This window comes from Nomascus leucogenys, chromosome 20 (genome assembly GCF_006542625.1).
Source record: "Nomascus leucogenys isolate Asia chromosome 20, Asia_NLE_v1, whole genome shotgun sequence".
NCBI classification, from domain to species: domain Eukaryota; kingdom Metazoa; phylum Chordata; class Mammalia; order Primates; family Hylobatidae; genus Nomascus; species Nomascus leucogenys.
The window spans coordinates 69,991,426-70,004,614 of NC_044400.1; the positions used below are offsets into that span (position 1 = coordinate 69,991,426).

General features: G+C 41.4%; 1 long non-coding RNA gene across 1 annotated transcript in view; it reads left to right on the forward strand.

Moving 5' to 3' along the window:
- The window catches only part of LOC115831837, a 401,812-nt gene that overhangs the window by 278,005 nt on the left and 110,618 nt on the right, over positions 1–13,189 (forward strand). The gene's annotated exons all lie outside the window — the stretch shown is intronic.

The following is a 13,189-nucleotide window of genomic DNA, read 5'->3' on the forward strand; positions in this document are numbered from 1 at the left end:
ACAATCCTGGAGTCTCGAAAGCCCAAGATTAAAGTACCTGTAACTGCAATTGTCTGGCAAGGACCACTCCCTGCTCCCAGGAGGGTGACTTATTGCCACATCTCGGGGTGGAAAGGAATGCTGTGTCCTCACATGATGGAAGGTGAAATGGTGAGAGACCGGATGCCGCGTGAAAGCTTTCATAAGGCTCTCAATCACATTCACATTCACAGGGAGGAGCCCTCATTGCCTAATCACCTATTGAAGGCCCACTTCTTAATACTGTCACATTGGCAACACCTGAATTTTGGAGGGGACACATTCGAACCACAGCATGGTCTTTTCTAGTTTTGTTTTGTTTTTTGTTTTAATAATTCATCTCCATGTTCCGAATCTCCTGAAAAGAAAGTTAGATTCTGTAGATTCTGACATCATAAAACAATACACATAAAATCAGAGTGATAGGCATAGGTTGTGCCATGGAAGAGGTAAGTATAGCACACTCTAGGAGCACAGGGAAGAGCCTTACAACACGCCCTGGGGAACTCAGATTCTGAGCTATCTTCCTTTGTACCATCCCTCTTCCCTGCTCTCCTACCACAGCCTGGCATCTCTGAATAGGGGCGTCTTTCCACTACAAGTCATTCTCCTGAACATCACCAATGAGCTGGACTATCCTGGATTCTCTGGTGCCCGTCAAAATTCACCTATCCTCTGGTGCTAGCCCCGGAGTCCCGGTGTTTACCAGTGTGTCCCTGCTTCTGTGGCCTTTACTCATATTGTTCTTGCTGCCTGGAAAGTTGGCCAGTCATTCTCTTCCCAGTGATCTCCTTAAAGATTGTTTAAATGTCAAATTCACTGAATTAATCTTTCCCCTTGTCTCTGGCCATACCTGCATCCTACTCTGTTGTTTGGATGCTGGGGTCCCCCAGTGACTTGGAGCTCCTTCCTCATGCCAGCTTCCCAGCCTGGCCTTCTGGCTGGGATTTGGGCAGTGTGTCTCTGCTGCCCCATACGACAAAACCTCGAATGAAATACCATTCATTGCTCACGAAAGTGAATGCTCACCTGAGCCTGGGAGGGTCACACAGAATCCCTCCCTGCTTTACTGCTGGGAATAAAATCCAACCCCTTCACCATGACTTAGGAGGCTCTGTTAGGTCTGACACTGCTTTGTGGACCAGCTATCCTCCTCTGCTCCTGTCCTCCCACTTCTGGAATGTGGCCACCACAGTAGAAACTGGGTTGTTTGCCTGGGTGATGGGGAAGTCATTGGCTCCAAGTATGCTGATGAGAGCTGAATGAGCTAACAAGTGCCCAGTGGTTGGGAGTAGGGCTGGTGTCCAGGGACATGTAAACTGGCAGCCGTGTGAGGCCCATCCCTCCCCCATCATTCAGGGCTACAATTCGTTTTTAGTATTTACAACCTATCAAATGTGGTGGTCACAGGGTTTTTGCAAATAACAGTGGCATTTCTCAGCCCATAATTGGGAAATTCCCCCGAGTTTTCTAAGATTGATCAAAAGGTATGTGCTCCGATGACATGATGTACAGGAGTCATCTCAGAAAATATCTGATTGGATTTGTTTTTAAGGAGATTCCTTGGACTGAGCAGAAGTGAAGAGACCAGTCAGGAGACCCTGTCTCCAGCTGGTCTCTGGTCTGGGAAGGGTGACAATAATGGAGATGGAGACACGTAGCTCAAATGGGGTATAATTTGGAGATAAAGTTGACAGGATTTACTAATGCGTGTGATAGAGAAGGGGAGATGGAAAAGGAAAAATTTTGGGAATTTTTTGTTTTTAGACTGAGCAACTGCATGAATGCATGATGGTGTATTTACTGAGAGGGAAAGGAGGCAGGCAGAGTAGGTTACAACTGTGGAACAGTTTATAGTGTGTTGGAGCGGGGGAAGGGAGGGTCTTCTGTTCCCCTCACATTATGTTTGAGATGCTTGAGACATCCAAGTGAAGATGGCAATTATGCAGTTGTTTATGTAAACTTGGAGCACAAAGTCTGGGCTAGAGATAGAAATCCTGTAATCAGCCAGGTGCGGTGGCTCACGCCTATAATCCCAGCACTTTGGGAGGCCGAGGCAGGCGGATCACAAGGTCAGGAGACTGAGACTATCACGCCACTGAGCTCCAGCCTGGGCAACAGAGTGAGACTCTGTCTCAAAAAAAAAAAAAATCCTGGAATCATCAACATAGGGGTAGATTTTTAAATCACCAAAATACATGAGCAAATGTACAGAGAAGGATTGTAGAGAGTACCCAAGACCAACCCGTGAGAGAAGCTGGGTCATCTTTTATAACTTTTCTGTATTCCAGCTTTCTTATCTGTAATATGAAGCTTAAAAATGTACAGCATGTAGTTAAACTATATAAATTCAGCTTTTACCATTAGCATTATTGAAGATCAGTAAAAGGAGAGGCTAACAATGAAGACACAAAAAAGGAGACAATTAGGCCTGAAGAAAATGTGGAGCATGTAGTTCCTTTTAGAGAGCATGTACATGTGCGTGTGCCCATGTGTGCATACATGGTTATTTACATGTGCTCATGCATATATATGTCCATGTGCAGGTACATGACTAGACACCTGTGCATACCTGTGCATAGACACTGCACATTCCTATATCTGTGTATGTTATATGTGCACCTGCACATATGTATGCATACTTTCATGTATGTGTGTATGCATGCATGTGTGTGCACATGTTTGTATATGCAGTTGTGGTAGGAATAGAGGGGACTCAAATACTCAAGAAAAAAAAAAATCCCTGCCTTTAAGAAAATCTTAAAAGACCAGACCCAATTCTGTTCTGTTTACAACCTGAATGCATCCAAAGATGACTTTTTAAAAAGTCATTGTTGAACAACAACAACACAATCTAACACCAAGGTCTTAGTCTATTTTGGGCTATTATAACAAAATACCATAAACTGAGTAGCTTATAAACAATAGAAATTAATTTTTCTCCTTCCTGGAGGCTGGGAAGTCCAAGATCAAGGTAGATTTGGTGTTTGATAAGGGTCCACTTTCTGATTCATAGATGGCACCTTCTTGTCATCTTCTTATGTGGAGTGAGTGTCTGTCTGGGATCCCTTTTAAAAAGAGCACTACTCTCTTTCATAAAGGCTATTTCCCCATGACCTAATCACCTCTCAAGGGCCCCAAACCCAAATAACATCACATTGGGAGTTACAATTTCAACATGTGAATTTTGAGGGGACACAAAGATTCAGACCATAGTGATACAGTTTGATTATGTGTCCCCACCCAAATCTCACCTTGAATTGTGATAATCCTCACATATCAAGGGCGAGACCAAGTTGAGGTAATTGGATTGTGTGGGTGGTTCCCCCCATGCTGTTCTCCTGATAATGAATGAGTCTCACAAGATCTGATGGTTTCAGAAGTATCTGGCATTTCCCCTGCTTGCACTCACTCCATCCCGCTGCCCTGTGAAGGTGCCTGCTTCTCCTTTGCCTTCAGCCATGATTGTGAGTTTCCTGAGGCCTCTCCAGCCATGCAGAACTGTGAGTCAATTAAACCTCTTTCCTTAATAAATTACCCAGTCTTGGGTATTTCTTCATAGCAGTGTGAGAATGAACGAATACACATAGCATCCAGGTTTACATATAATGTAGTTTTAGCAAGTCCAGCATGATTATATCTGTCCTAAGCCATAAAGCTCCCTGTACATTCTAGTGTAACTTAATACAGTTGAGCATGGGCTGTTTTTAAATACTTACCTATGGGCTCTCTCATGAAATTCTGGGTATAAATACCCAGGGCATTATTTTGAACAGAATGGGACACAGAATGAAAACAGGAGAAATCCCAGAAATATCATTTAAAGAATTGACTTAATGGAAAAGGGGTTGTGTCCTGTATCTCATTTTATTTACTAATGACATTTCACTGAGTTCTTAGGCAATTTGGAGAATAGTTTCGTAAAATAATAACAATAAAATCCACAGTCCTTGAGGAATACATTGAGATTTTCAAAGCATATTTGCATCAGCTCCTTTTCTCCTTAGCCTTGTGTGAAGGAGGACAGAGAAGCCATCAAGAGTCCTGGAACCAAATATGGGCCTGAAGTCTGCCTCAGTCTCTCCATTAGTTTCTTGTGGCTTGGCCAGGCATGGTGGCTCATGCCTGTAATCCCTCAATTTTGGGAGGCTGAGGTGGGCAGATCACTGGCGGTCAGGAGTTTAAGACCAGCCTGGCCAACATGGTAAAACCCATCTCTACTAAACAAAAATTACCCAGACCTGGTGGTGCATACCTGTAATCCCAGCAACTAGGGAGGCTGAGGCAGGAGAATCGCTTGAACCTGGTAGGCAGAGGTTGCAGTGAGCTGAGATTGTGCTTGTGCCACTGCATTCCAACCTGGGTGACAAAGCGAGACTCTGTCTCAAAAAATAACAACAAATAAAGAAGTTTCCTGTGGTGCTGTGAAAGGTTATCACTAACTGGGTGGCTTAAAACAATAGAAATTCATTGTCTCACAGTTCAGGAGGCCAGAAAATCTCAATCAAAGTATTGTTCTGATTGGTTCCTTCTGGAGGGAGAATCTGTTCCATGCCTTGTCTTAGTCCATTTAGGCTGCTATAACAGAAGATTATAATCTGGGAAGCTTATAAATAATAGAAATGTATTTCCCACAGTTCTAGAGGCTGAGAAGTCCAAGATCAAGGCACTGGCACAGTTGCACCTTCTTCATGGTTCAGAGATGGCCATCTGCTCTTTATAAACTCACATAGAAGAAGAGAGAAACTCTGGTGTCTTCAGCCCCTTATAAGGGCAATAATCCTTTATTATAATGATATGATACAGTAATCCCTTATCATAATATTCGTGAAGGCTCCACTCCTATAACCTAATTGTCTTTCAAAACCCACCTCCTAATACCATCACATCAGGGATTAGCTTTGAACATATGAATTTGAGGGGGATGCAAATATTCAGTCCATAGCATCTCTCTCCTAGCTTCTGGCAGTGGCAGCAATCCCTGGTGTTCTTTTCTTTTCTTTCTTCTTTTTCTTTTTTTCTTTTCTTTTTGAGATGGAGTCTGTCTGTGTTGCCCAGGCTGGAGTGCAATGGTGTGATCTCAGCCCATTGTGACCTCCGCCTCCTGTGTTGAAGCGATTCTCCTGCCTCAGCCTCCCAAGTAGCTGGGATTACAGGTGCCTGACATCACGCTCAGCTAATTTTTTGTATTTTTAGTAGAAACAGGGTTTCACCATGTTGGCCAGGCTGGTCTTGAACCCCTGACCTCAGGTGGTCTGCCCTCCTTGGCCTCCCAAAGTGCTGGGATTACAGGCATGAACCACTGCACCCACCCGATCCTTGGTTTTCTTAGCTTGCAGCTGCATCACTTCAATATCCACCTGTACAATCACATGACCTTTTTCTTGTATGACCCTCTGTGTCTTCACGTGGTTTTCTTATAAGAACACCAGTCATTGGATTTAGTGCCCACCCTAACCCAGTATGACTGCATCTTAATTATATCTGCAAAGATCCTATTTACAAACAAGGTTACATTCTGAGGTTCTCAGTGAGAATGAATTTTTAGGTGGCACTATTCAACTTAATACAATTTCTTGCCATTTGTATAAGTTTCTTAGAGAATATGTTCTTTCATTTAAAAATATGCAAGTGCTATACTATTGGGTTATTGTGTGAGTAAATCAAGAAAAACAGGAACCACACCTAGCACAATGCCTAGTATATTATAGAACATGAAAGCTGTGTTACTAAGTTTAGATCCTGGCTATGCTAGAAGATCATAGACCTCTATGAGTATTAATTTCCTATTTTCCAATTTCCAATGTAACCCTCTTGAAGGAAAGGACAATGTTTTACTGCATTTTTTTCCGTTGTTGTGTTTCCAGAGTTTTCTAAAATGCATGGTCAATAGTGAGTGCTTACCAAATTGTATTGGCATGAACAAATGCGAACAAAGGTATATGTATCTTACAGAAATGATGGGAAGATGAAATGAGAAAAGATGTCTGCTTCCAAGAGCTCAATAAAATGTCTATTCTCTTTTCTCTCCCTGTTTTATAGTACAGACTACAAATAGTGGACGTATTCAGAGAGATGACACTGGTCATCAGTTTAAGGCTCAGGAAGGAGTCAGGGGAGGGGGCTCTGACCTCAGCTTTAATGCGTGGGTAGAGTTTGGAGAATGAGAAAAAGCAAGTTATGCTAGCTTGCCGAACTACAGGACACCTTTTACTTAATCCACAAATAAAATTTTACAGCCAGCTATGTGTCAGGCACTGTGCTTGTGGTTAGGATATTGAGGCGAGCCGCCCTTTCCTCTTTTGCTCTTCACTTTAATAAAGAAGACAGACCTAATCAGGTTAATGTAATATTATAGGACCCTGTAGAGACATTTTCCCAGGGTAAGAAATTTCTGTGAAATATTTCAGACATGCACAAGCATGTAAAAAAGAAAAAAACAATAATGAACATCACATACCCAGTTAAAGCCTAATACAATAGGAGACCCCAATTGGTACCTGTCTCTCTGACTGTTGAGAATGTTGTTCATGAAGTAAAGAAGAGAAGAGAAATGACTGTTCCAAGGTGCCACATGGCAAAAAAATTCACCTTAGGGTTTCCTAACCTTCCATAATGCAAAAAAGGCATGTTGTCTGATGGTATTTATTTGTTGCTTTCATTTTTAGCAAGGTCATGTATCTTTTCAGTTTATAGGGTCTATGTGGCTCAATAAGAAAATTCAAAATTCCCCATCCCTTCTTTCATTCCACTATTCTTCCTACAGATAATAATTTACCAATCATTTAGCTAATTATTTTGATAATACCACAAGACCTGTAAATAATATGCTGAAATTACTTCATTTTTCATTTTTAGGCATCATGTATGGAATTCTTCCAGTGAAAACTGAGGCTTCATGTCTCTGTGGTACCTCTTCCTTATCTCACCCATGCACCTTCCCTGAGATCTCCATCCCCTAGATGGAAAACAGAGCCCTGAAAGAGACCAGCAAAGATGGAAACTTAATATTTAACAAACCTGGTATTGTGGATAGTGCAGCAAGGATAAGCCATTCAATAAATTCCACAGAGACAATTGGTTATCTGTAAGTGAAAATAAAATAAAATTGGATCCCTACCTCACACTGCACACAAGAATCCATTCCAGAAGGGTTAGATCATTAATGCGAGAAACAAAACTTTAAACTAATAGAAGAAAACATAGAAACATAGGAGAATGTGCCCAAAATTAAGGGTGATAAAAATACACTTGACTTCCAGAGAGAAGGCATCTCATCTGAAATGCTACACTTACCACAAAGTTGACTGTGCCCAGGACTCCCTCCTCTTTGCTCTCCTACCCTTATTCTCACAGCTCATGTTGTATGATGTTGTGGGGGTGGTGAAAATGAGTAATTTTGCAAACTGTGGGGGCTGGCTGATTAGAATGTGGGCTAGGAGAGCTCCTTTGTCCTCAGCTTTGGACCTTCATCACCAATTTCAAGTTCCAGGAACAGTCCCACTTCACATCCTGTTACATTGCCATTAAATGGGAAGATGATTCCCTTGGAAATGTGTCCAGGGAGTATGCAAAGGATCACTGTGCCATTCTCACACCTCAGGTCTTTAGAATAACTTGTTTCATTTGTTTGCTTCTATAAGGTTTTTATGTCTTTTGAGGGGCAAGGGAGGATTAGGTTATAGATTTTTGTACTACTGATTTAAATTTTTGAACCAATATAGATATAAATACATGTTTTAATTTTCATTTTAACTGATTTTTAACTTATTTTACATTGTGGTCACAGCATATAGTTTCTATGACACCAATTATTTGCCATTGTTTGAGACTTGCTAGATGGCTTAGCATGCAGCTTCATAAATATACTATGTCTTCTTGAGCAAAAGTATATTCATTTAATGTTGGCACAGGGTTCACTATATATCTATTAGATCTGTTTAATTGCATTACTCAAAAGTTCTAGTTTTTTATGATATTTTAAGGTTTGGTTTGTCAGCTACTGAGACAGATAAGTTTCAATCTCATTGTATGGGTGGTAGATTCGTCATTTCTCCTCACAGTTGTTTTTCTCATTTTTTGCTGTAGTATTGTGAGCATAAAGCTTTAGAATTATTATATCTTCCAAGAGATTACAACCTTTGACTATTAAATAATAAGTCTTTTAATCTCTGGAAGATTTTTCCCTTCCTTGGTCTATTTTCTCTGATATTAATACAGCTACGACAGTTTGATTTTGAATTGTATTTACCTGGTAGTTTTTTCCATCCATTAACTCTCAAACTTTATGCTTTCTTTTCTTTTAACTATGTCTTCTGTAAGACACGATTTTAACTTTTACCCATTCTGTCTATTTCTGGAAGATTTGTGTCTTATATATTGCGATTATGATCTCTCAGGGGTTGTTTCTCTCATACTATTTACAGCTTTACAGCCAGGCACAGGAAGACAAACATCACATGTTCTCACTTATTTGTGGGATCTAAAAATCAGAACAATTCAACTCATGGACATAGAGAGTAGAAGGAGTTAATGGGTACCAAAAAAAGAATGAATAAGGCCTACTGTTTCATAGCACAATAGGGTGACTATAGTCAATAATAAATTATATATTTTAAAATTAATACTGTAATTGGATTGTAACTCAAAGGATAAATGCTTGAGGAGAGGGATACCCCATTCTCCATGATGTGCTTATTTCATTATTTCACCTTGCCTACTTGCACCAAAATATCTCACGTACCCCACAAATACATACACCTACTATGTACCAACAAAAATTTAAAAATAAAAAATATAATAAGAATTTTTCATTTCCTGTTTTTTTCTAATTATTTTCCTTTTTCTGTTTTAAATCGATTGAATTTTAGATTCCATTTGCTTTTACATCCTGCTGGTTTGAAAGTTATATGCTCTTTTTAAATTCTTTCATTGGTTTCTCTTAAAGGTTGTACATATTCATGTGAAAATATAATAAGGGCATGGTGACCTCTTTGAAAAAATTGGAAAAAGTGATAGGAAGGATGGATAAGAGCATCTAAGTGAAAATTAGAGAGAGTAATTGTTCCAAGTAAAGAAGACAGGCTATCATTCTAAAGGCCTGAGGGGTAAGAATGGCACAATAAGCTTTTTCTCATTCCCCTGGACACCATTTCCAAGGTAGTCATTTTCCCATTTAATAACAATGTCACAGAATGTTGAGTGGGACTTTTCCTGAATTCTGCAATTGGAGGACAAATAGGCTCCAGTGGCTCCTATTCTAAACAAAACCTCCAACAGAGACCAGGATGGAGCATCATGACCAAGGTTTCCTAAGAGGTGGGCCAATTAGCCCCACTACCAGCCACCACAGCCAGCACTGCCCAAGCTGTGCGAATGAGGGGAAGGGAGCACTGAAGAGGAGAGACTTGTAGGAACTGCCAATGTTGTTTAAGATGAGACATCTCCCCTCCCTGGAAGCCAGGTGTGGGTGCTCTAAGGGCATCACTTTCAGAGGCTGGAAGCCTCTCACTTGCCAACTGGCTGTGGCCAAACTGAAGAACCTTTAGGCTTTCTTTGGTGGGGCTATTAGAGACAGTGAAGCAAGGTGTGACAGGCAAAATTCTGAGATGGTCTCCAAGATTCCAGGGCCCTGGTATATACACATCTTCTCCCAGTTTACCAATCAAACACTAATCTAGGTATTCATGGGAAGGAATATTTTAGATATGAGTAAGGCCCCAAATCAGTTTGCCTTAAGATACAGAGGTACCTCAGGCCTGACCTAATCACCCAAGACGTTTACACCTGGATCTAAAAGTCAGATGGAGGGGGCTACATTGCAAAGCACACAGGTAGCCTCTAGAAAGCAAGAGCGAACCAAGGTGACAACAAGAAAATGAGGACCTTGGCCTCACAACTGCAGGAACTGAATTCTGCCAAGAATTTGAGTTGACTTGAAAGTGGATATTCCCCAGAGCCTCTAAATGAGGGTTCATTCTGATCATCATGTTAAATTCAGTCTTGTGATAGCCTGAGGAGAGAACCCAGTGAATGCTTCCTGGACAGGAGACCTACAGAACTGTGAGCTTATAAGTAGGTATTGTTTTAAGCTGCTATGTTTGTCAATTTTTTACGCTTTTATTTTAAGTTTAGAGGTACATGTGCAGGTTTGTTACCTAGGTAAATGTGTGTCATGGGGGTTTGTTGTATAGATGATTTTATCACCCAGGTGTTAAGCTTAGTACCCATTAGTTGTTTCCTGATCCTCTCCCTCCTCTCACCTTCCACCCTTGAAAAAGCCCCAGTGTGTGTTGTTCCCCTCAATGTGTCCATGTGTTCTCATCATTTAACTCCCACTTATAAGTGAGAACATGAGGTATTTGGTTTTGTGTTCCTGTGTTAGTTTGCTAAGGATAATGGCCTATAGCTCCATCCATGTCCCTGCAAAAAAATGATCTCATTCTTTTTATGGCTGCATAGTATTCCATGGTATATATATATATGTTGTGGCAATTTTTTACATACCATAGAAAAGTAATAAATGTCATATAGAAGATGTTTAAGATCTAGGCATTTGCACTTGTAGTTCATGGTGCCTGTTCCCATCTGACTTTTTCTTAGTTCGGGAGGCTTGTGGATTCTGGACAATGGTATAGTGTGCTTAGGTAAAACTGGGGGGCATCTCTGATCTTATCCCCAGCTCTCTCCAATTCTCAGAGGAGGGGGAGGAATGTCTTGATGATTCCTGAGCTCTATGGAAGTAACATGAAAAATCAGAGGAGAAGACAAGTGAGGAGAAGCCCCAAATGGCAACCAAGTGAGGAGGGACCATGTCTGGTCAAGCGGTTGGGAACATGCACCTGGAGTGGAGGCTGAAGGGAGACACTATTGTCTTTTTAAGTGGGTACCCAGTGAATAAAGATGTGGATCACCACACTAAAGCCACATCCACTACTGACACAGAGCTACAGATGATGAGGGCACAAAGAATAAAACTGAACCAGAAATGACAAGGTTTTCCTCCCTACTTTTCCAAGGGATCAATCTCATCCACCTTTTTGCCTTTTTGTGGCAGACTGTAGTTTCCAAAAATTGCTGCTCTAATACCTCGTATCCTACAACCTCTTCTCCACTGTGATCTTGCCCCTATCTCATTAGGTAGTAAAGTCTATTTCCCCTCCCTTTGAACTTAGCCTGACCTTGCTTGACCAAGAGAATATGGTGGAAGTGATGTTCTAGAACTTCCATGAGTAGGTTATAAGAAGTCTTGAAACTTCTTCCTGAACCTCTTGGAATGCTCTCTTTGGGGGCATTTTCTTTGCAAATCTATTCACCATACAGTGAGAAGCTCACACCACATGGAGAGACCACATGTTGGCTGTCAGGTCAACAGCCTTAACTGAGCTCCCAGATGACAGCCCGCATCAAGTGCCATCCATATAACTAATCCTTCTTGGACGTCCAGCCTAGTCATGTCTTCAGATGGCTGCATCTCTAGACACCCAAAGCAAGAGCTGCCCAGCAGAGCCCAGTCAACCTACAGAACCTTAAAAGACAGTAGTAAATTGTTATTTTAAGCCACTAAGGTTTGGAGTGGTTTGTTGCACTGTAAAGATATAAGTGTAACACCCTCTTTTCTCTCTGTCCCCTCTACCCTTCAAATGAAACTCAGAAATAAAGGGACTTATCCAAGGTCACATAACTAATAGAAGAACTAAGATTAGAACCCATTAAACACACATTACATTTCTAAGGAGGGTCTTCTGAGGTCAGAGTTATGCCACCAAATACCATGAACTGGATGCTTTAGAAATATTGTAAATAAATGAAAATCTGGAATGAGTAGCAGGGGTAGGCAAACTTCCTTGGGGCTGCCAGTTTTCATTCCGTCTTGATGCCAGAGCTGCCCTTGAACATTAAAAGTCCCTGGTCATTAAGTCCTGACCAGCCTTTCAGGCCCTAGTCAGCAAACGTTGAGCCAAAGACATCTTCATCACCCTGGTAACAATTCAGGCTCTGCCATGGGGGCCACATTCCAGAGGCCAGGGAACAGACGTGGAGGTGGGGAGCTGGCACAGAAAGCAACCCTTCTCAGAAACCAGCCCAGAAGAAATTCACAAAAGCCACGTTTTCTTTGGTCTAATATTTACAGTTCAAGAATTTCCCCATCTGCAAACAGCAGGGTTGAGCCTGTGGTCATGGACACAGCCCGAGCTGAATGCTGCTTCTTGCTCTTTATCACTTTTCCAAGAAACCTGCTGTGTTCTGCAGACATTACATGGTCTATCTTTTGAGACTTTCTCTCTCTCTCTCTTTTCCTCTTCCTTTTCTCCTTCTCCCGCTCTCTTCCCCCACTTACACAAAAATCTTGAAATAAGACATTAGCAGATTAATACTTATGGAGCATTGACTGTTCAAAATATCATGTTGGATATACAGTGCTATTTTATTTGATCCCCTTGGCAATCCCATTATAACAGGCCTATTACACTCATTGAATAGTTAAGGTCAGAGATGTTAAGTAGCATGCCTACAGTCACACAGCTCCCTAAGATGTGCTGTGATGGGAAGTCATGTCTCATTGTTCTCAAGCTTCCTGCTCTGCCCATTTTGCCTTCTTGGCAGAAAGCTGAAACAAAGCAAAAGCAAATCCTATGGGTGGTGGGGTGCTGGGTTCCCTTTCTAGACCACAATCCAAGATGAAACCCTCTCTTCCTACTGCCTGCCTTGTACCCAACCCTGGAACCACAATGCGGGTCTGAAAGACAACTTGAAAGAAGATTGGGTGCGGACAGCTTCTCACCTTTCATCATGCCTTCAGGCAAACATTTTCTGAGATCCTAAGGATGCCCTGACACACAAGGAGGCTAAAAAAAACCCCAATTCCATCATTTTTACAAAACGCAATGAAGCTCCTGTCATCATTTTTCTGCTGAAAATAAAAAGATAAACAAGACCATCTCTATCCTTAAGCAAATGATGGCATGACCATTAACAAGCATTTAAAATATTCTATTCTCTTCTTATTCAATTCTCACAATGATTTTATGAGGAAGCCATTCGTGTACCCATTGTATAGAAGTGGAAAGCATGAGTCAGAGTGGTTGTCTGAGAACTTCCAGTCAATAAAGACATAGTCACAGCCCAAGGTTTCAGAAGTTGTGTGATCCCAGTGGGTACCAAGTGCATC